Below are 24384 nucleotides of genomic sequence, written 5' to 3'. Positions count from 1 at the left end.
AGAGCACTGATCCCTCTCTCCAAGCCACGGCAACGTGGTAGAGCACTGCTCCCTCTCTCCAAGCCACGGCAACGTGTTAGAGCACTGATCCCTCTCTCCAAGCCAATACTACGTGTTAGAGCACTGCTCCCTCTCTCCAAGCCACGGCAACGTGGTAGAGCACTGATCCCTCTCTCCAAGCCAATACTACGTGTTAGAGCACTGCTCCCTCTCTCCAAGCCACGGCAACGTGGTAGAGCACTGCTCCCTCTCTCCAAGCCACGGCAACGTGGTAGAGCACTGATCCCTCTCTCCAAGCCAATACTACGTGGTAGAGCACTGCTCCCTCTCTCCAAGCCAATACTACGTGTTAGAGCACTGCTCCCTCTCTCCAAGCCACGGCAACGTGGTAGAGCACTGCTCCCTCTCTCCAAGCCACGGCAACGTGGTAGAGCACTGATCCCTCTCTCCAAGCCAATACTACGTGGTAGAGCACTGCTCCCTCTCTCCAAGCCACGGCAACGTGGTAGAGCACTGATCCCTCTCTCCAAGCCAATACTACGTGGTAGAGCACTGCTCCCTCTCTCCAAGCCACGGCAACGTGTTAGAGCACTGCTCCCTCTCTCCAAGCCAATACTACGTGGTAGAGCACTGCTCCCTCTCTCCAAGCCAATACTACGTGTTAGAGCACTGCTCCCTCTCTCCAAGCCACGGCAACGTGGTAGAGCACTGCTCCCTCTCTCCAAGCCACGGCAACATGGTAGAGCACTGATCCCTCTCTCCAAGCCACGGCAACGTGGTAGAGCACTGATCCCTCTCTCCAAGCCACTACGTGGTAGAGCATTGCTCCCTCTCTCCAAGCCACGGCAACGTGTTAGAGCACTGCTCCCTCTCTCCAAGCCAATACTACGTGTTAGAGCACTGCTCCCTCTCTCCAAGCCAATACTACGTGTTAGAGCACTGCTCCCTCTCTCCAAGCCACGGCAACGTGGTAGAGCACTGCTCCCTCTCTCAAGCCACGGCAACGTGGTAGAGCACTTATCCCTCTCCAAGCCAATACTATGTGGTAGAGCACTGCTCCCTCTCTCCAAGCCACGGCAACGTGGTAGAGCACTGCTCCCTCTCTCCAAGCCAATACTACGTGGTAGAGCACTGATCCCTCTCTCCAAGCCAATACTACGTGGTAGAGCACTGCTCCCTCTCTCCAAGCCACGGCAACGTGGTAGAGCACTGCTCCCTCTCTCCAAGCCACGGCAACGTGTTAGAGCACTGCTCCCTCTCTCCAAGCAATGGCAACGTGGTAGAGCACTGATCCCTCTCTCCAAGCCAACACTACGTGTTAGAGCACTGCTCCCTCTCTCCAAGCCAATACTACGTGTTAGAACACTGCTCCCTCTCTCCAAGCCACGGCTACGTGGTAGAGCACTGCTCCCTCTCTCCAAGCCAATTCTACGTGGTAGAGCACTGCTCCCTCTCTCCAAGCCACGGCAACGTGGTAGAGCACTGCTCCCTCTCTCCAAGCCAATACAACGTGGTAGAGCACTGCTCCCTCTCTCCAAGCCATGGCTACGTGGTAGAGCACTGCTCCCTCTCTCCAAGCCAATACTACGTGGTAGAGCACTGCTCCCTCTCTCCAAGCCAATACTACGTGGTAGAGCACTGCTCCCTCTCTCCAAGCCAATACTACGTGGTAGAGCACTGCTCCCTCTCTCCAAGCCAATACTACGTGGTAGAGCACTGATCCCTCTCTCCAAGCCACGGCAACGTGTTAGAGCACTGATTCCTCTCTCCAAGCCACGGCAACGTGGTAGAGCACTGATCCCTCTCTCCAAGCCACACTAGAGCACTGCTCCCTCTCTCCAAGCCAATACTACGTGGTAGAGCACTGCTCCCTCTCTCCAAGCCACGGCAACGTGGTAGAGCACTGATCCCTCTCTCCAAGCCACGGCAACGTGGTAGAGCACTGATCCCTCTCTCCAAGCCAATACTACGTGGTAGAGCACTGCTCCCTCTCTCCAAGCCAATACTACGTGGTAGAGCACTGCTCCCTCTCTCCAAGCCAATACTACGTGGTAGAGCACTGCTCCCTCTCTCCAAGCCAATACTACGTGGTAGAGCACTGCTCCCTCTCTCCAAGCCACGGCAACGTGGTAGAGCACTGCTCCCTCTCTCCAAGCCACGGCAACGTGGTAGAGCACTGCTCCCTCTCTCCAAGCCACGGCAACGTGTTAGAGCACTGCTCCCTCTCTCCAAGCCACGGCAACGTGTTAGAGCACTGCTCCCTCTCTCCAAGCCACGGCACGTGTTAGAGCACTGCTCCCTCTCTCCAAGCCACGGCAACGTGGTAGAGCACTGATCCCTCTCTCCAAGCCACGGCAACGTGTTAGAGCACTGCTCCCTCTCTCCAAGCCACGGCAACGTGGTAGAGCACTGATCCCTCTCTCCAAGCCACGGCAACGTGGTAGAGCACTGATCCCTCTCTCCAAGCCAATACTACGTGGTAGAGCACTGCTCCCTCTCTCCAAGCCAATACTACGTGTTAGAGCACTGCTCCCTCTCACCAAGCCAATACTACGTGGTAGAGCACTGCTCCCTCTCTCCAAGCCACGGCAACGTGGCAGAGCACTGCTCCCTCTCTCCAAGCCACGGCAACATGGTAGAGCACTGCTCCCTCTCTCCAAGCCACGGCAACGTGGTAGAGCACTGATCCCTCTCTCCAAGCCACGGCAACGTGTTAGAGCACTGCTCCCTCTCTCCAAGCCACGGCAACGTGGTAGAGCACTGCTCCCTCTCTCCAAGCCACGGCAACGTGGTAGAGCACTGCTCCCTCTCTCCAAGCCACGGCAACGTGGTAGAGCACTGATCCCTCTCTCCAAGCCAATACTACGTGTTAGAGCACTGCTCCCTCTCTCCAAGCCACGGCAACGTGGTAGAGCACTGATCCCTCTCTCCAAGCCAATACTACGTGGTACGTGGTAGAGCACTGATCCCTCTCTCCAAGCCAATACTACGTGGTAGAGCACTGCTCCCTCTCTCCAAGCCAATACTACGTGTTAGAGCACTGCTCCCTCTCTCCAAGCCACGGCAACGTGGTAGAGCACTGCTCCCTCTCTCCAAGCCACGGCAACGTGGTAGAGCACTGATCCCTCTCTCCAAGCCACGGCAACGTGGTAGAGCACTGCCCTCTCTCCAAGCCACGGCAACGTGGTAGAGCACTGCTCCCTCTCTCCAAGCCACGGCAACGTGGTAGAGCACTGATCCCTCTCTCCAAGCCACGGCAACGTGGTAGAGCACTGCTCCTCTCTCCAAGCCACGGCAACGTGGTAGAGCACTGCTCCCTCTCTCCAAGCCACGGCAACGTGGTAGAGCACTGCTCCCTCTCTCCAAGCCACGGCAACATGGTAGAGCACTGCTCCCTCTCTCCAAGCCAATACTACGTGGTAGAGCACTGCTCCCTCTCTCCAAGCCAATACTACGTGGTAGAGCACTGCTCCCTCTCTCCAAGCCAATACTACGTGTTAGAGCACTGCTCCCTCTCTCCAAGCCAATACTACGTGGTAGAGCACTGCTCCCTCTCTCCAAGCCAATACTACGTGTTAGAGCACTGCTCCCTCTCTCCAAGCCAATACTATGTGTTAGAGCACTGCTCTCTCTCTTCAAGCCAATACTAACAAATAAATCAAAGCAAGAGTGATAATTGGCTCTCACTTTTCTCAGCTTATTCTCCTGCATGTGGACACAGACACCAACGCAAGTACGCATGCAATCACTCAGGCAAGCAAGCACACACACACACACACACACACACACACACACACACACACACACACACACACACACACACACACACACACACACACACACACACACACACACACACACACACACACACACACACACCATCCTCTTTCAACATGTACTCAGTCCGCCATCATCCAATGAAATGGATTCGGTTACATCTTCATTCGCTGTCTTTAACAAATGGAAGGTGGTATGAGTAACTCTTGTAAGACACCATGTTGTACGACCTTACTATAGCATCTTAGAATTACATGCAGTGACAGCAGTTACACCGCCATTCTCTCAGTGAAGATGTCTGACCTTCACTCTGCCTCTTTCTGCTGTCCTTCACCTATGTGAGAATGTTGTTCATTGACTACAGCTCAGGGTTCAACACCATAGTTCCCTCCAAGCTCATCACTAAGCTAAGGAACCTGGAACTGAACACCTCCCTCCGCAACTGGATCCTGGACTTCCTGATGGGCCGCCCCAGGTGGTAAGGGTAGGCAACAACACAACCGCTAAACTGACTCTTCCAGGAAGAAGGCCGTAAAAATTGTCCCAGACTCCAGCCACCCAAGTCATAGATGGTTCTCTCTGCTACTGCATGGCCAGTGGTACCGATGCACCAAGTCTGGAACCAACAAGACCCTGAAAAGCTTCTCCCCCCAAGCCATAAGACTGCTAAATAGTTAGTTTAATAGTTAATACAGATAGTCTGGTTAGATATTTGATTGACACTTTTGGCACTAACTCTTTTGACTCATTACATATGCTGCCACTGTCTTTTACATATCATATTGCCTTGTCACTTTATTCCGACCTGCAGTTGAAGTCGGAAGTTTACAGACACTTCGGCTGGAGTCATTAAAACTCGTTTTTCAACCACCCTACAAATTTCTTGTTAACAAACTATAGTGTTGGCAAGTCGGTTAGGACATCTACTTTGTACATGACACATGTAATTTTCCAACAATTGTTTACAGACAGATTATTTCACTTATAATTCACTGTACCACAATTCCAGTGGGTCAGAAGTTTACATACACTAAGCTGACTGTGCCTTTAAACAGCTAGGACAATTCCTGAAAATGATGTCATGGCTTTAGAAGCTTCTGATAGGCTAATTGACAGCATTTGAGTCAATTGGAGGTGTACCTGTGGATGTATTTCAAGGCCTACCTTCAAACTCAGTGCATCCTTGCATGACATCATGGGAAAATCAAAAGAAATCAGCCAATACCTCAGAAAAAAAGTGTAGACCTCCACAAGTCTGGTTCAACTGCACATGGAGACAAAGATCGTACTTTTTGGAGAAATGTTCTCTGGTCTGATGAAACTAAAATAGAACTGTTTGGCCATAATGACCATCCCAACTGTGAAGCACGGGGTTGGCAGCATCATGTTGTGGGGGTGCTTTGCTGCAGGAGGGACTGGTGCACGTCACAAAATAGATGGCATCATGAGGAAGGAAAATTATGTGGTTATATTGAAGCAACATCTCAAGACATCAGTCAGAAAGTTAAAGCTCCTCTAGTGACACCCCATCCCGTGAACGTGACCGTTGTCATCATCTGACACTAATTAGCATAACACAACGGACATAAATCTTCCTAGAAAATATTCCTATTCATGAAAATCACAAATGAAATATATTGGAACACAGCTTAGCCTTTTGTTAATCACCCAGCCAAAGCTAGACAAGCATTTGTGTAAGTTTATCGATAGCCTAGCATAGCATTATGCCTTATTAGCAGCAGGCAACCTTGTCACGAAAATCAGAAAAGCAATCAAATTAAATCGTTTACCTTTGATGAACTTCGGATGTTTTCACTCACGAGACTCCCAGGTAGATAGCCAAAGTTCATTTTTTCCCCAAAATATTATTTTTGTAGGCGAAATATCTCCGTTTGTACTTCACGTTTGGCTGAGAAATCGATCGAAAATGCGGTCACAACAACGCCGAAAAATATTCCAAATTAGCTCCATAATATCGACAGAAACATTGTTTATAATCAATCCTCAAGGTGTTTTTCAAATATCTATTTGATAATATATCAACCGGGACAATTGGTTTCTCAGTAGAAGCGATTGGAATAATGGCTACCTCTGTATTTTACGCGAGAATTTCTCTGGGAGCATCAGGTGACCACTTGTGCAATGAAGCCGCCTACGGGTATTCTTCAACATAAATGCGTAAAACTACGTCACAATGCTGTAGACACCTTGGGGAATAGGTAGAAAGCGTAATCTGGTTGATAGGGCATTCACAGCTCAATAAGGACGCATCGGAACACAGGGCTTTCAAAAGATGAGTCACTTCTGGATTGGATTTTTCTCAAGCTTTCGCCTCTAACATCAGTTCTGTTATACTCACAGACAATATTTTTACAGTTTTGGAAACTTTAGAGTGTCTTTTATCCTAAGCTGTCAATTATATGCATATTCTAGCATCTTGTCCTGACAAAATATCCCGTTTAATTTGGGAACGTAATTTTTCCAAAAATGAAAATACTGCCCCCTAGTACCAACAGGTTAAAGCTTGGTCGCAAATGGGTCTTCCAAATGGCCCCAAGCATACTTCCGAAGTTGTGGCAATATGGCTTAAGGACAACAAAGTCAAGGTATTGAAGGTGCCATCACAAAGCCCTGACCTCAATCCTATAGAAAATGTGTGGGCAGAACCGTGTATTTATTATTACGTGTATTACTTTTTAAATTGTTCTCTATGCATTGTAGGGAAAGGCCAGTAAGTATTTCACTGTTAGTCTTCAGCTGTTGCTTACAAACTATGTGACAAACACAAATTGATTGGATTTGATCAGTTGCGGCAAAAGCCTGCTCCCACATCCAGAAGCTTCTCCAAAACATATCCCTCCACTCAGAGGGGGGAACGAGGGAACTGAGGGAGGAAATAGTTCTTTACTACTCCAGTCTGAGCTTGCAAACCAGTCAAGATGACTGTTTGAACTGAAGGGGCTCTGCATTTTAAATCCCTCCTGAACACACACCTCTACAATGGAGGAACATAAACAAGAGCCAGAGAGAAAAGAGGGGGGGGGGGTACAGAGCAAAATAAACAGACTATTGAAGGTGGCTTCCATGAGGAGAGAGTGAATCCCTCACACAGGCAGAGTAGATATCTGGCTGAACAGATAGTGCTAGCTGAAGGCTGATAAGCTGAGAGACTGGCCATGCAAGGCAATAACTAGAGGAGGGAAGGAAGGGAGCTCTGTAAATCGATGGCTGGCATTAAGGCAAGCATCAGCACAGATAGAGAGAAAGAGAGAGGGGGAGGGGAGACAGAGAGAGAGAGAGATCGAGAGAGATCGAGAGAGTGAGCGAGCGAGAGATAGCGAGAGAGAGAGAGAGAAAGAGGGGAATTAAAGAGAGAGAAACAAACAGTAAAAATGTGTTCTGGCCCAAGACATATACAGCAAGGCACTCAGCAAACCTCCAACACTTCTCCCCTAACCCCCCTCCTCATGGGGGAAAGCCTACTGAAATAATGACAGGTCATTAAATAAGACAGTGGCTTATTGATCCAGGCCAGTACCAGCAATTGCATCCGATACCGTGCAACAGTTTTGTGTTCGAGACCACCTAAAGTGAGACTGATTCAAGAACAAGACCGGAGAAAATTGATTCCGAGTCAAGACCAATACCGGGATGGGGACAAGGGGTCCGAGACAGAGTCAAGACCAGAAAAATGCGAGTCTAATTCAAGACCATGATGTAATTTTGTCAAATCACCAACATAATAAGAGCTCAAAATGTCCAGTATTTCTGTGTTCATATTTAGGTACAACATCTGGATTCTTTAGACATTCAGAATAGTGAATAAATGCATTCTGAGGGAAAAGAGGCACTCTACAAATATTACTAACCCAAACACGGTGGGGAACAATGGCCTTCTACGCCTTCAGAAAAGGACTAAGGATTTAGAAAATAATTATATTGTTAATAATATTACTATTTTCAATGATGTTTCTGATTTAATCTTTTCTGTTTTTGTTGGAAAGGAAAGGGTTAACACTGAAGATTTTTATTTTCTGGTCTCTGGGGAGATAAATCTTGCTAGATATAGGCATCTGCCATTCAACTGTATTAGGGCAAAATTTGGAATGTGAAATCAACCAAACACACTGACTTAATGAGTGGGAACATTTTTGCAAAAATGTATGGAAACTTCTGCCTTCCTGAAGGACACCAGGTCACTGCGCTATAGCGAGCAGTATTTCTCCCATTGTCTAGCTAGCTAGCTTTTGTTGTCGGCTAGTTTGCAGGGGCTGCAGCAGGTGTTATCAAAAAGGATGTTGTTGCTAATTTGTTAGCATCTCCCTTTTCAAAATTAACTTTCAACAACAAGTTAAGTTTCAAATGATCATCATCTGGTGAGTGGAACTGTGTTTTTTATTGCAGTGCACTTGCTGTTGTTAGCCATCTCTTTAAAAATAACTTATATTGTTGCATTTAAAGTGGAATTGACCGCATTTAAGCAACATGACATCTTTTTAAAATCTGTTCGTATACACCCCCAGGAAGAATGTGAAACATTTTTTAAATGTTTATATTCTGACAAGCAACCACTTAGATATGGTCATTTTCACCTTTTCATAAATTCTTAGTATATGTAATTCCCAAGCATTCTAAGAATTTATGAAAAAATTCTATAGCAATATAGAAGCCATAGCAGAGCTGGTTAGGCTGTTTACATGTTATCTAGAGCGTTATTGACAAACTACTTTTTTTGCCCATGTTTACTGACACTGGTCATATTGAGCAAGTGTTGCGCGTTTGTCAATTCATCAGATGTGCTGCGCTGTGTCACACTCAGACGAGAGTTCTCTGAAATCGGAGTAGAGAGTCAGAGTGAATTTGCATGAACGCAAGAGCTATGCTAACTGTATAGCAGCGGTTCAAGTTCTAACTAGTTTACTAAATGACACCTGCATCTCTAACTGTGTGGAGCCACCAAAGAATGATATGAGGGGAATAAGTCAGTCACTCACCCACTCCTCCAATAGCATGACATGATATGACATCCACCGAGCAGCCAAGTTAGGCTCTGTTTTTAGCTTGCTACATAAATAGATATGCTAGTCTCTTAGCCACGTGATGACTGACTTGTGATCGTTGCCCTTGATAGTTTGATTTTGTTGACATTAAATAAAAAATAATCCATTTTGAAACCTCTTATAAATTTGCCTTTGTAGCATGAACTGGGAATTTTATATTTTTTATGACATTAAAATCTATTTAGTCTCTAATAAATAATGAAACATGTTCAATTTGGTTTAAATAATGCTAAAACTGTGTTGGAGTGTTGGAGAAGAAAGTAAAAGTGCAATATGTGCCATGTAAAAAAGCGTTTAAACGTTTAAATTCCTTGCTCAGAACATGAGAACATATGAAAGCTGGTGGTTCCTTTCAACATGAGGCTTCAATATTCCCAGGTAAGAGGTTTTAGGTTGTAGTTATTATAGGACTAATTCTCTCTATACCATTTGTATTTCATATAGCTTTGACTATTGGATGTTCTAATAGGTAATTTAGTATTGCCAGCTTAATCTCGAGAGTTGATAGGCTTGAAGTCATAAACAGTGCAATGCTTTTACGCATTACGCAAGTGCTGTTTGAATGAATGCTTACGAGCGTGCTGCTGCCTACCACCGCTCAGTCAGACTGCTCTATCAAATCATAGACTTAAATATAATATAATAATACACAGAAATAAGAGCCTTCGGTCATTAATATGGTCAAATCCGTAAACTATCACTTCAAAAACAAATTATTATTATTATTTCAGTGAAATATGAACCGTTACGTATTTGATCTAACTAAGTCTAAATTACATTGCACAACCTTCAACGTTATATCATAATTACGTAAAATCCTATTAGTTCGCAACGAGCCAGGTGGCCCAAACTGTTGCCAATAACCTGACTCTGCGTGCAATGAACGCAAGAGAAGTGACACAATTTCCCTAGTTTAATATTGCCTGCTAACATGAATTTCTTTTAACTAAATATGCAGGTTTAAAAATATATTATTCTGTGTATTGATTTTAAGAAAGGTATGTTAAGGCATAGGTACATTCGTGCAACGATTGTGATTTTTTTTCGCAAATGCGCTTTTGATAAATCATCCCCGGTTTGGAGAAGTTGGCTGTCTTTGTTAGTAAGAAATAGTCTTCACACAGTTCGCAACGAGCCAGGCGGCCCAAACTGCTGCATATACCCTGACTCTGTTGTACAGAACGCAAGATAAGTGACACAATTACCCTAGTTAAAAGAAATTCATGTTAGCGGGCAATATTAACTAAATATGCAGGTTTAAAAATATATACTTGTGTATTGATTTTAAGAAAGGCGTTGATGTTTATGGTTTGGTACACATTGGTGCAATGACAACGATGTTAAATCACCCGTTTAGGGTAGTAGGCTATGATTCAATGATAAATTAACAGTCACAGCATCGATTATATGCAACACAGGACAAGCTAGATAAATAAATAAATAAATAAAAATTCTTGGCCCTCCATAACTATATCTATTGTTTGTTTTTTTTGTGTGTGATTTGGATTCATCCCCTCTACCACACCGAACCACACTAATCCTACTGACGGAAACGCACGAGGTGGCTAATAACAACCTCCATCCTATGCTAGCTTGCTACCGATGGCCCGGCAAGCTGTCTAAATCGCCGTGACCCCAACCAAACTCTCTACTCACTGGACCCTTTTGATTACTCGACTAAGCATGCCTCTTCTTAATGTCAATATGCCTTGCCCATTGCTGTTCTGGTTAGTGTTTATTGGTTTATTTCACTGTAGAGCCTCTAGTCCTGATCACTATACCTTATCCAACCTATTAGATCCACCACCCACACATGAGATGACATCTCCTGGTTTCAATGATGTTTCTAGAGACAATATCTCTCTCTTCATCGCTCAATACCTAGGTTTACCTCCACTGGATTCACATCCTACCATACCTTTGTCTGTACATTATACCTTGAAGCTATTTTATCGCCCCCAGAAACCTCCTTTTACTCTCTGTTCCAGACGTTCTAGACGACCAATTCTTATTGCTTTTAGCCGTACCCTTATCCTACTCCTCCTCTGTTCCTCTGGCGATGTAGAGGTGAATCCAGGCCCTGCAGTGCCTAGCTCCACTCCTATTCCCCAGGTGCTCTCTTTTGATGACTTCTGTAACTGTAATAGCCTTGGTTTCATGCATGTTAACATTAGAAGCCTCCTCCCTACGTTTGTTCTATTCACTGCTTTAGCAAACTCTGCCAAGCCGGATGTTCTAGCTGTGTCTGAATCCTGGCTTAGGAAGACCACCAAAAATTAGGAAAATTTAATCCCAAACTACAACATTTTCAGACAATATAGAACTGCCAAAGGGGGCGGTGTTGCAATCTACTGCAAAGATAGCCTGCAGAGTTCTGTCCTACTATCCAGGTCTGTACCCAAACAATTTGAACTTCTACTTTTAAAAATCCACCTCTCTAAAAACAAGTCTCTCACCAATGCCGCCTGCTATAGACCACCCTCTGCCCCCAGCTGTGCTCTGGACACCATATGTGAACTGATTGCCCCCCATCTATCTTCAGAGCTCGTGCTGCTAGGCGACCTAAACTGGAACATGCTTAACACCCCAGCCATCCTACAATCTAAGCTTGATGCCCTCAATCTCACACAAATGATCAATGAACCTACCAGGTACCTCCCCAAAGCCTTAAACACGGGCACACTCATAGATATCATCCTAACCAACTTGCCCTCTAAACACCTCTGCTGTCTTCAACCAAGATCTCAGCGATCACTGCCTCATTGCCTGCATCCGTAATGGGTCAGCAGTCAAACGACCTCCACTCATCACTGTCAAACGCTCCCTGAAACACTTCAGCGAGCAGGCCTTTCTAATCGACCTGGCCGGGGTATCCTGGAAGGATATTGAACTCCTCCCGTCAGTAGAGGATGCCTGGATATTTTTTTTAAATGCCTTCCTAACCATCTTAAATAAGCATGCCCCGTTCAAGAAATTTAGAACCAGGCAGGAACAGATATAGCCCTTGGTTCTCCCCAGACCTGACTGCACTTAACCAAACACAAAAACATCCTATGGCGTTCTGCATTAGCCTCGAACAGCCCCCGTGATATGCAGCTGTTCAGGGAAGCTAGAAACCATTATACACAGGCAGTTAGAAGAGCCAAGGCTAGCTTTTTCAAGCAGAAATTTGGTTCCTGCAACACGAACTCAAAAACGTTCTGGGACACTGTAAAGTCCATGGAGAATAAGAACACCTCCTCCCAGCTGCCCACTGCACTGAAGATAGGAAACACTGTCACCACTGATAAAACCACCATAATTGAGAATTTCAATAAGCATTTTTCTACGGCTGGCCATGTTTTCCACCTGGCTACTCCTACCCCAGTTAACAGCACAGCACCCCCCACAACAACTCACCCAAGCCTTCCCCATTTCTCCTTCTCCCAAATCCGTTCAGCTTATGTTCTGAAAGAGCTGCAAAATCTGGACCCCTACAAATCAGCCGGGCTAGACAATCTGGACCCTTTCTTTCTAAAATTATCTGCAGAAATTGTTGCCACCCCTATTACTAGCCTATTCAACCTCTCTTTCGTGTCATCTGAGATTCCCAAAGATTGGAAAGCAGCTGCGGTCAACCCCCTCTTCAAAGGGGGGGACACTCTTGACCCAAACTGCTACAGACCTATATCTATCCTACCATGCCTTTCTAAGGTCTTCGAAAGCCAAGTCAACAAACAGATTACCGACCATTTCGATTCTCACCATACCTTCTCTGCTATGCAATCTGGTTTCAGAGCTGGTCATGGGTGCACCTCAGCCACGCTCAAGGTCCTAACCGATATCTTAACCGCCATCGATAAGAAACATTACTGTGCAGCCGTATTCATTGATGGAGCCAAGGCTTTCGACTCTGTCAATCACCACATCCTCATCGGCAGACTCGACAGCCTTGGTTTCTCAAATGATTGCCTCACCTGGTTCACCAACTACTTCTCTGATAGAGTTCAGTGTGTCAAATCGGAGGGTCTGCTGTCCGGACCTCTGGCAGTCTCTATGGGGGTGCCACAGGGTTCAATTCTTGGACCGACTCTCTTCTCTGTATACATCAATGATGTCGCTCTTGCTGCTCGTGAGTCTCTGATCCACCTCTACGCAGACGACACCATTCTGTATACTTCTGGCCCTTCTTTGGACACTGTGTTAACAACCCTCCAGGCAAGCTTCAATGCCATACAACTCTCCTTCCGTGGCCTCCAATTGCTCTTAAATACAAGTAAAACTAAATGCATGCTCTTCAACCGATCGCTACCTGCACCTGCCCACCTGTCCAACATCACTACTCTGGACGGCTCTGACTTAGAATACGTGGACAACTACAAATATTAAGGTGTCTGGTTCGACTGTAAACTCTCCTTCCAGACCCACATCAAACATCTCCAATCCAAAGTTAAATCTAGAGTTGGCTTCCTTTTTCACAACAAAGCATCCTTCATTCATGCTGCCAAACATACCCTTGTAAAACTGACCATCCTACCGATCCTCGACTTTGGCGATGTCCTTTACAAAATGGCCTCCAATACCCTACTCAACAAATTGTATGCAGTCTATCACAGTGCAATCCGTTTTGTCACCAGAGCCCCATATGCTACCCACCATTGCGACCTGTACGCTCTCATTGGCTGGCCCATTGCTTCATACTCATCGCCAAACCCACTGGCTCCATGTCATCTACAAGACCCTGCTAGGTAAAGTCCCCCCTTATCTCAGCTCGCTGCTCACCATAGCATCTCCCAGCTGTAGCACACGCTCCAGCAGGTATATCTCTCTTGTCACCCCCAAAACCAATTATTTCTTTGGCCGCCTCTCCTTCCAGTTCTCTGCTGCCAATGACTGGAACAATCTACAAAAATCTGAAACTGGAAACACTTATCTCCCTCACTAGCTTTAAGCACCAACTGTCAGAGCAGCTCACAGATTACTGCACCTGTACATAGCCCACCTATAATTTATCCCAAACAACTACCTCTTTCCCTACTGTATTTTATTTATTTATTTATTTATTTTGCTCCTTTGCACCCCATTATTTTTTTCTACTTTGCACATTCTTCCACTGCAAATCTATCATTCCAGTGTTTTACTTGCTATTTTGTATTTACTTTGCCACCATGGCCTTTTTTTGCCTTTACCTCCCTTATCTCACCTCATTTGCTCACATCGTATATAGACTTGTTTATACTGTATTATTGACTGTATGTTTGTTTTACTCCATGTGTACCTCTGTGTCGTTGTATGTGTCGAACTGCTTTGCTTTATCTTGGCCAGGTCACAATTGTAAATGAGAACTTGTTCTCAAGTTGCCTACCTGGTTAAATAAAGGTGAAATCAAATAAAAAAATTAACTAGTAATATCATCAATCATGTGTAGTTGACTAGTGAGTATGCTAAGATTGATTGTTTTTTTATAAGATACATTTAATGCTAGCTAGCACCTTATCTTGGCTCCTTGCTGCACTCGCATAACAGGTAGTCAGCCTGCCATACAGTCTCCTCGTGGAGTGCAATGTAATCGGCCATGATCGGTGTCCAAAAATGCCGATTACCGATTGTTATGAAAACTTGAAATCGGCCCTAATTAAATCGGCCATTCCGATTAATCGGGCGACCTCTAGTACTAACCTGTCACACTGAAGGCCTATTGGTTAACCACTGTACTAACCTGTCACACACTGAAGGCCAAAGGTTTGCCACATTGCAAACATGTTTATAACAGATATAAAGGCTGGATATTACTGTTTCAAAAAAGGAGCTTCGCCTGGTGAAGTGGTTTTATGAGCTGAATGAATAGAAGCTGATAATGAATTTTTTACCTCGCTGGTCTCGGGAAGAAATTATGAGTCCTTACTGTCTGAGACCGAGTTAAGACAGAGTACAAATGTATCCTACACAGAGACAAGACCAAGACACTCAATACATCCCCTGAGACCGGTCTCGAGTACTACAACATTGCCATGCAACCTTGCTAAACACATAGCAGTCTAACGCTAATTCAAATACTGCTCTGACTTTTCTTGCATGCCAACGCTCGCTGGAGAGGGGTGAGAGGCAGAGAGAGGTGCAGAGGAGTGTGGGAAAACTTTGTCATTGCGTGACATAATGTTTTTCCCCAAGTCTGAACACGGACCGTGGCATTCAACCAAGACTCACTCTCTCAAACATTACAAAACATTCATTGTAGCACATTATCAGACTAATGGTTTTGGAACCCACCATATGAGAAGGTTTAAACCCATTAGGAAATGTCCATTTACTTTCCTTAGGACACAAAAGTTTGTGATGAAAAAAGGGGTGGTGTTTTATTATGCACAGGTAAAAGGCCTGTAAAATAGATTTTGATAAAAACTTGCTACTTTAATCTGAGCATTTTCTGAGTAGAAGCCACAACCTTTTAAAGCATCAATGCCCCTCACAAACTATTCAGCCTGCTCTTACATTATTCAACACAAAGCAGTGAATGAACTCACTCACCAGATTCAACTTTGTGTACATGAACTTGGTCCGGAGTAAGATTTTCCATAGGTACGGATCTAGGATCAGCTTCCCTTCCCCCAATCATAAGCTTAAGCATTGTGTTCTAACACAGACAAAGATAACAACAATAAAATATATGAAAAAGAGAACCATTAGTGGAGGAAATGCAAAACTGACAAGATCAGCATCTAGGGCTAAATTCCCTCTACACTACACCACATGAACTACCCACACTGACAAAGTCAGTAGCATGGCAAAATGTCTTGACATTGTTGCAAAAATATGTTTGATTCTAAAATGTGAAATGGGCCAATCCTTTGAGTGTCAAATCCACTACTGTCCTGACATCAGAAGAAATAAGGCTAGGGTTTCTTAGCATACCTTGTGTTGTAGTGTTTGAATGTGCTGTAGTATTTGGAATCTCACCATCCTGGGGCAGTTGGAATCTCAACATACTGGGGCAGTTGGAACCTCAACATACTGGGGCAGTTGGAATCTCAACATACTGGGGCAGTTGGAATCTTAACATACTGGGGCAGTTGGAATCTCAACATACTGGGGCAGTTGGAATCTCAACATACTGGGGCAGTTGGAATCTTAACATACTGGGGCAGTTGGAATCTCAACATACTGGGGCAGTTGGAATCTCAACATACTGGGGCAGTTGGAATCTCAACATACTGGGGCAGTTGGAATCTCACCATACTGGGGAAGTTGGAATCTCAACATACTGGGGCAGTGGGAATTCTGTACATACTGTCGCAGTTGGAATCTTAACATACTGTAGCAGTTGGAATCTTAACATACTATAGCAGTTTGAATCTTAACATACTGTAGCAGTTGGAATCTTTACATACTGTTGCAGTTGGAATCTTTACATACTGTAGCAGTTGGAATCGTTACATACTGTAGCAGTTGGAATCTTTATATACAGTAGCAGTTGGAATCTTTACATACTGTAGCAGTTGGAATCAAAACATACTGTAGTAGTTGGGATCGTAACATACTGTAGTAGTTGGAATCTTAGCATACTGTAGTAGTTGGAATCTTAACATACCTTATGCAGCTGTATAGTTTGAATGCGATGGCAGCCTTCTGACATTCCAGACAAAACTGGAGGGCGCTTGGATAGTCTTCCTCCTACAGGACAGAGGGACACAAGCCAATAACAGGAATATCAGACGTTAAACGTTCAATTTAGTACATAGTTTGGTGTATGCAAGAATAGAAACATAAGTAATTGTGTTGACCACTGCACAAAACCAGGGGTCTTCAACCTTTTCTTGCGGAGGGACACCCTCCCAGGCAAACCAGCGGCACCCATCATGTTTGTGAAAGAAATGCTTCCCCTATGTCTTATTAGGTGAATGATAATGGCAAGGAGAAGTAATTGACATTTTCACAATAAATCAAATCCAATTTTATTTGGTACATGAAGGGCTGTGGTGGTCACCAAATTATGTCAGCAGGTAATTGACAAGCAAATAACTGTCGGTCTCACGGTAATTGACCGTTAATTAACATAAACACTCCTGGCTTCCACACATAGCCTACAAGCCACTGATGCAGACCTATACATTTTAAAAAGTATAATACATCCATGTAATATAGCCTCCACCTTCACAATAAATCCATTATTTAATTTAGAAAAGTTTAAAGAAGCATGATATGAAGAAAAAGTAGTGTATTTCAGAAGAACATAACAGCTTACTCTGAGTTGTCCTTATGTTAGGTCCTGATCTGGTTATACCATATGGCTGTGGGCTACACTAGTTAATTTAGCAGACAAGTTTTGCTTAGAATTCCGTCGCATTATTTTATAGTATGAAAAATACAATTGACCAAAGCTGAATAAAATAGGATATTTTCTCCACACGGTTTGAGGGAGTGCGCACATGCGACTATTGTGTTGAGCGTTTAACAAAGAAACAGGTACTCCTATATACACCGCTCAAAAAAATAAAGGGAACACTTAAACAACACAATGTAACTCCAAGTCAATCACACTTCTGTGAAATCAAACTATCCACTTAGGAAGCAACACTGATTGACAATCAATTTCACATGCTGTTGTGCAAATGGAATAGAACACAGGTGGAAATTATAGGCAATTAGCAAGACACCCCCAATACCCAAAAGGAGTGGTTCTGCAGGTGGTGACCACAGACCACTTCTCAGTTCCTATGCTTCCTGGCTGATGTTTTGGTCACTTTTGAATGCTGGCGGTGCTTTCACTCTAGTGGTAGCATGAGATGGAGTCTACAACCCACACAAGTGGCTCAGGTAGTGCAGCTCATCCAGGATGGCACATCAATGTGAGCTTTGGCAAGAAGGTTTGCTGTGTCTGTCAGCGTAGTGTCCAGAGCATGGAGGCGCTACCAGGAGATGAGATGAGGAGACGTGGAGGAGGCCGTAGGAGGGCAACAACCCAGCAGCAGTACCGCTACCTCCGCCTTTGTGCAAGGAGGAGCAGGAGGAGCACTGCCAGAGCCCTGCAAAATGACCTCCAGCAGGCCATAAATGTGCATGTGTCTGCTCAAACGGTCAGAAACTGACTCCATGTGGGTGGTATGAGGGCCCGACGTCCACAGGTGGGGGTTGTGTTTACAGCCCAACACCGTGCAGGACGTTTGGCATTTGCCAGAGAACACCAAGATTGGCAAATTCTCCACTGGCGCCCTGTGCTCTTCACAGATGAAAGCAGGTACACACTGAGCACATGTGACAGACGTGACAGTCTGGAGACGCCGTGGAGAACGTTCTGCTGCAACATCCTCCAGCATGACCGGTTTGGCGGTGGGTCAGTCATGGTGTGGGGTGGCATTTCTTTGGGAGGCCGCACAGCCCTCCATGTGCTCGCCAGAGGTAGGCTGACTGCCATTAGGTACCGAGATGATTCCTCAGACCCCTTGTGAGACCATATGCTGGTGCGGTTGGCCCTGGGTTCCTCCTAATGCAAGACAATGCTAGACCTCGTGTGGCTGGAGTGTGTCAGCAGTTCCTGCAAGAGGAAGGCATTGATGCTATGGACTGGCCCACCCGTTCCCCAGACCTGAATCCATTTGAGCACATCTGGGACATCATGTCTCGCTCCATCTACCAACGCCACGTTGCACCACAGATTGTCCAGGAGTTGGCGGATGCTTTAGTCCAGGTCTGGGAGGAGATCCCTCAGGAGACCATCCGCCACCTCATCAGGAGCATGCCCAGGCGTTGTAGGGAGGTCATACAGGCACGTGGAGGCCACACACACTACTGAGCCTCATTTTGACTTGTTTTAAGGACATTAAATCAAAGTTGGATAAGCCTGTAGTGTGGTTTTCCACTTTAATTTTGAGTGTGACTCCAAATCCAGACCTCCATGGTTGCTAAATTTGATTTCCATTGATCATTTTTGTGTGATTTTGTTGTCAGCACATTCAACTATGTAAAGAAAAAAGTATTTAATAAGAATATTTCATTCATTCAGATCTAGGATGTGTTATTTTAGTGTTCCCTTTATTTTTTGAGCAGTGTACTTAATTTAGAGCTGTTAATGTAACTTTAGTTGTCCTACAAACGCTGGGCTATATGTTTAGATTTTTAATACATTGTAAGGCTGCATTATGCGACTCTAATGATGATTTGAAAGTAGTTGCTTGAAAGGCATGAGAGCTACCTTGTTTTTTGCACAGGCTTTACACACTACATCAGTCACTCATTTACAATTTTACAATCATTTGACAATGCCTAAAAATTCATGGTGGCATTCCTCCTTTTGTTTCGCCAAAATGCACCCTAAAAAAATCCATGCCTTTTGCGGCCAGTGGCCGTTGTGCCCTACTCCGTGAGTGCTGCGCTCCCAATCACCTCTCACTCACATGGCTTTCAATCAAGTGATCGGGTCTCTCAAAGGCTACAAGTGAAGACAGACATCGGGGACGCAACTGCACGCGTCCTTATCCAATTCCGAGGTGCATACTGAAGATATTATTCAACCATGCTGGTCATTTATGAACATTTGAACATCTTGGCCATGTTCTGTTATAATCTCCACCCGGCACAGCCAGAAGAGGACTGGCCACCCCACATGTGCTCTCTCTAATTCTCTCTTTCTTTCTCTCTCTCGGGGGACCTGCTTCTACACCTGCATTGCTTGCTGTTAGGGATTTTAGGCAGGGTTTCTGTATAGCACTTTGAGATATCAGCTGATGTATGAAGGGCTATATAAATAAATTTGATTTGATTTGCTATTGGAAGAACTGTCCACATTTACTTTTCGCCAGCCAACAAGATGAGTAGGCTTAACAAACAGCAAAAGTACTAGCCTATGTCAATCTACTATCCCCCATAGCACAAAACACGATCTATTATATTCTGTGTGAGAAATAAATATTCCAAACATAGTCTGGGACAGTTGTGGGATGCGATAGATCCCAAATGAATACAACCACTAGCATCCCACTACGCAATGTGCCTGACGCAACAGATCAGAACGTTTAGCTTAAAATGTTAATAAACTATTAGACTATTTCTTAACATGATAAGGGCAGCAAACCACACATTGTAGTATGCTATAAGGGCAAAGGTACCATAAGCGGAATACACTGTTATCAAAAGTGACCACAAATACAATTTTGAATGTTATGGTTTTATTATAAAAGCGCATTTTTGGGGTGAAAATTTGTATTTGTATTTATTATGGATCTGCCAAGGCAGCAGCTACTCTTCCTGGGGTCCAGCAAAATTAAGGCAGTTTATACAATTTTTAAAACATTACAATACATTCACAAATTTCACAATTCACTGTGTGCCCTCAGGCCCCTTCTCCTCCACTACCACATATCTACTGTTGTGACACCTCTAGCACTGAGATACAGTGCCTTAGACCACTGCGCCACTCGGGAGCCCAGAACTATGTTATCATGTGTGTGTATGCATGTGTCTGTGACTATGTTTGTGTGTCTTCACAGTCCCCGCTGTTCCATAAGGTGTATTTTTATCTGTTTTTTAAATCTAATTTTACTGCTTGCATCAGTTACTTGATGTGGAATAGAGTTCCATGTAGTCATGGGTCTATGTAGTACTGTGCGCCTTCCATAGTCTGTTCTTGACTTGTAGATTGTGAAGAGACCTCTAGTGGCATGTCTTGTGGAGTATCCATGGGTGTCTGAGCTGTGCCCCAATAGTTCAAACAGACAGCTCGGTGCATTCAACATGTTAATACCTCTCATAAATACAAGTAGTGAGGAAGTCAATCTCTCCTCCACTTTGAGGCAGGAGAGATTGACATGCATATTAGTCATATTAGCTCTCTGTGTACATCCAAAGGCCAGCCGTGCATGTTTTGACCATGACAGTTTACAATCCAAGGTCACTCTAAGCAGTTTAGTCACCACAACTTGATACATTTCCAAATTATTTATTACAAGATTTAGTTGAGGTTTAGTGAATGATTTGTCCCTACCACCCACTCTGAAACAAAAAACTTCCCCAAACATGATACTCACGCACTGCTTATATATGCCAGTTAGGCTCTACAACCCGTGTAAAGTGGATTAATGGGTTTCATTTTAAAAAGTTATTTGGCCACTTTAGTTGTGATACAAATCTTATCAAAACATATAGGCCTATGGGCTTGGCTACATGAGGTGTAGGCATTGATTCTTATGCTGGGAATCATTCACAAGTGATAATATATAATTCACAAGTGATAGGCTAATATTGTCACCCATCAGACTATTCTTGATTTAATCTTTACATATACCAAATAATATGTGTGAAATTTGTTTTGATTTAGAACGGACCATTATCATGCACTTGTATCAAAACAGGGGAAGTGGGGAAAAATACATGTCCTCTATGCACTTAAATAGGGAACGGAGGACACTTTTTTTTTTACTGTTGTCGTCTGGATATAGAGAGGAGGACCAGGATGCGGCGTGGTAAGTGTTCATCATTTTAATGGGAAAACTGAACACTACAAAACAACAACGTGACAACCGTGAAGCTAATGAACAATCGTGCTGACACAAACACTACACATAGACAATCACCCACAATGACAAAACAGGCTACCTAAATATGGTTCCCAATTAAAGACAATGACTAACACCTGCCTCTGATTGAGAACCATATCAGGCCAAACACAGAAACAGACAAACTAGACATACAACATAGAATGCCCACTCAGATCACACCCTGACTAAACAAAACATATAAACATACAAAGCAAACTATGGTCAGGGCGTGACACCGTGGGTCCTTTTCATGCCAGGCAGGTAGACTATACTCCTGTTGTAAATATAAGCAATGTGCTTAATATTAGGAAAGTTAATAAATAAATATAGTAGGTCTAGCCTATAGAAAGCTGATGGGATCCTCCTATTTTTAGCAGAAGCCATCACTCTGTTTTCTTGCGCAACTGCATAGCCTATAGAAATGTTGCGCAACATGAGATCATTGGCTCTCATGAAGTGTTTAATTAGATTTTTAATCACATTTGCATTGTCAGAGTGATTAGAGGGACAATATCGAGTGCTGAGTACCAGGGAGTTTGATAGGCTGACAAGCAGCAGGGTCAGAGCTTAGAGAAGCCTAATTACCATGACTAAACCTGTCACGTGAAATTTAACTGAATTCATGACTCGTAATGGCCGGTGTTGCGGTAATATGGTCACCGCAACAGCCCTAGTCACATGCACCAAATACAATACTGAAGTATAATTACAAGCATTTCATAAGTGTCAAAGGCTTTTATTGACAATTATATATAGTTGATGCAAAAAGTCAAAATTTGCAGTGTTGACCCTTCTTTTTCAAGACCTCTGCAATCCGCCCTGGCATGCTGTCAATTAACTTCTGGCAGCCCATTCTTGCATAATCAATGCTTGGAGTCAGAATTTATAGGTTTTTGTTTGTCCACCCACCTCTTGAGGATTGACCACAAGTTCTCAATGGGATTAAGATCTGGGGGGTTTCCTGGCCATGGACCCAAAATATCAATGTTTTGTTTCCCGAGCCACTTAGTTATCACTTTTGCCTTATGGCAAGGTGCTCCATCATGCTGGAAAAGGCATTTTTCGTCACCAAACTGTTCCTGGATGGTTGGGAGAAGTTGCTCTCGGAGGATGTGTTGGTACCATTCGTTATTCATGGCTGTGTTCTTAGGCAAAATTTTGAGTGAGCCCACTCCCTTGGCTGAGAAGCAACCAAACACATGAATGGTCTCAGGATGCTTTACTGTTGGCATAACACAGGACTGATGGTAGCACTCACCTTGTCTTCTCCGAAGAAGCTTTTTTACAGATGCCCCAAACAGTCGGAAAGGGGATTCATCAGAGAAAACAACTTTACCCCAGTCCTCAGCAGTCCAATCCCTGTACCCTTTGCAGAATATCAGTCTGTCCCTGATGTTTTTCCTGGAGAGAAGTGGCTTCTTTGCTGCCCTTCTTGACACCAGGCCATCCTCCAAAAGTCTTTGCCTCACTGTGCGTGCAGATGCACTAACACCTGCCTGCTGCAATTCCTGAGCAAGCTCTGTTCTGGTGGTGCCCCGATCCCGCAGCTGAATCAACTTTAGGAGACGTCCTGGTGCTTGCTTGACTTTCTTGGGCGCCCTGAAGCCTTCTTCACAACAATTGAACCGCTCTCCTTGAAGTTCTTGATGATCCGATGATTTAGGTGCAATCTTACTGGCAGCAATATCCTTGCCTGTGAAGCCCTTTTTGTGCTAAGCAATGATGGCTGCACGTGTTTCCTTGCAGGTAACCATGGTTGACAGAAGATGAACAATGTTTCCAAGTACCAGCCTCCTTTTGAAGCTTACAGTCTGTTATTCAAACTCAATCAGCATGACAGTGATCTCCAGCCCTGTCCTCTTCGAAACTCACACCTGTGTTAACGAGAGAATCACTGACATGATGTCAGCTGGTCCTTTTGTGGCAGGGCAGAAATGCAGTGGAAATGTTTTTGGGGGATTCAGTTCATTTTTATGTCAAAGAGGGACTTTGCAATTAATTGCAATTCATCTGATCACTCTTCATAACATTCTGGAGTATATGCAAATTGCCATCATTCAAACTGAGGCTGCAGACTTTGTGAACATTAATATTTGTGTCATTCTCAAAACTTTTGGCCAAGACTGTACAGGAAGTACCAGTACCAGATCAATGTGGAGCTATATACAGGAAGTAGCAGATCAATGTGGAGCTATATACAGGGAGTACCAGTATCTGATTATGTGGAGCTATATACAGGAAGTACCAATACCAGATCAATGTGGAGCTATATAATAATATAATATATATATATATATAATATATATAATGATATATACACATAATTTTCCTTCCTCATGAGGCCATCTATTCTATGACATGCAGCAAAGCACCCCCACAACATGATGCTGCCACCCTTCACAGTTGGGATGATGTTCTTCGGCTTGCAAGCCTCCACCTTTTTCCTCCAAACATAACGATGGTCATTATGGCCAAACAGTTCTATTTTTGTTTCATCAGACCAGAGGACATTTCTCCAAAAAGAAGCTTCTAAAGCCATGACATAATTTTCAGGAATTGTCCAAGCTGTTTAAAGGCACAGTCAACTTAGTGTATATAAACTTCTAACCCACTGGCATTGTGATACAGTAAATTATAAGTGAAACAATCTGTCTGTAAACAATTGTTGGATAAATGACATGTGTCCTGCACAAAGTAGATGTCCTTACCGACCCTCCAAAACTATAGTTTGGTAACAAGACATTTGTGTAGTGGTTGAAAAACAAGTTTTAATGACTCCAACCTAAATGTATGTAAACTTCCGACTTCAACTGTATATACACACACAAAATAAAAATATCTATCTATACATATATATTTATAAACAATATATATTTTATTTTGTATTTCTTCAGACCCCCTGCAGTACGAACCCAGGTTGAGTATAAACTGCTCTAAACCCATTACTTTAAGAATGGGATATAACTGAATATGAATCCTTTGTATATCGTTTTCTGACCTTACAATCTACAGTATCTACACAAATCTCCCCATGACAG

At 44.0% G+C, this 24384-nt stretch overlaps 1 pseudogene; it reads right to left on the bottom strand.

Annotated features, from left to right (window-relative positions):
* LOC135551356 (syndetin-like) overlaps nucleotides 1–24384 on the bottom strand; it is a 232573-nt pseudogene that overhangs the window by 208012 nt on the left and 177 nt on the right.

Source organism: Oncorhynchus masou, chromosome 13, assembly GCF_036934945.1.
Source record: "Oncorhynchus masou masou isolate Uvic2021 chromosome 13, UVic_Omas_1.1, whole genome shotgun sequence".
Lineage (NCBI taxonomy): Eukaryota > Metazoa > Chordata > Actinopteri > Salmoniformes > Salmonidae > Oncorhynchus > Oncorhynchus masou.
The sequence above is the reverse complement of the archived record's forward strand: the minus strand, read 5'-3'. Positions and strand labels throughout refer to the sequence as shown.